This window comes from Sinocyclocheilus anshuiensis, unplaced genomic scaffold, assembly GCF_001515605.1.
Source record: "Sinocyclocheilus anshuiensis isolate Anshui unplaced genomic scaffold, SAMN03320099.WGS_v1.1 C31750329, whole genome shotgun sequence".
Taxonomy (NCBI): Eukaryota; Metazoa; Chordata; class Actinopteri; order Cypriniformes; family Cyprinidae; genus Sinocyclocheilus; species Sinocyclocheilus anshuiensis.
In genome coordinates, this window is record NW_015603532.1 from 1 (window position 1) to 489 (window position 489).

The 489-nt window shown below is 37.2% G+C and overlaps 1 long non-coding RNA gene across 1 annotated transcript; it reads right to left on the bottom strand.

Annotated features, from left to right (window-relative positions):
* On the bottom strand, positions 1-344 carry LOC107682161 (uncharacterized). The gene is made up of 3 exons (XR_001633388.1): positions 239-344; positions 107-160; positions 1-30 (listed from the first exon to the last, which is right to left on the bottom strand). It is a non-coding gene; the product is annotated as an uncharacterized LOC107682161 (long non-coding RNA).
* Positions 345-489: the final 145 nt, after the last annotated feature.

Below are 489 nucleotides of genomic sequence, written 5' to 3' on the forward strand. Positions count from 1 at the left end.
TAGAGCGAGCCTGGCAAACAGCAGATCGATCTGGGTGGAGGAGGAAAAAAAAAGTTTAAAACAAAATATCAACCAGGCTGCATATCAAACACTTCAACTATTTTACCTCAATTCCATCAAACTTGAACTTGATGACTGGTACAAATGCATCCTCCACAGCCTGAAAAGGAATTATACGGATAAAAGTCACTCTTTAAACAAAGCAGTGGCATAAATGAGGAACAGAAAAGGTACTCACTCGTAGATCCTTAATCTCATCATGCCGTTTTAGTTTTTCAAAGAAGGATGAAAAAAAGTCAGTTCTTTCAATGTGACGTGGGGCAACACACAAAGCATCTATATCAGCACCTAAAGAAAAAAAACAATTTGATATGCACAATACAGTACATATACCCCTTTATAACAGTGAAGCCTTTCTTAATTTACGGTTGCAGATCTTTAAAGGTCATTCTGCTGCTCTACAGTACAATCAAGCTCATTAAATGTACC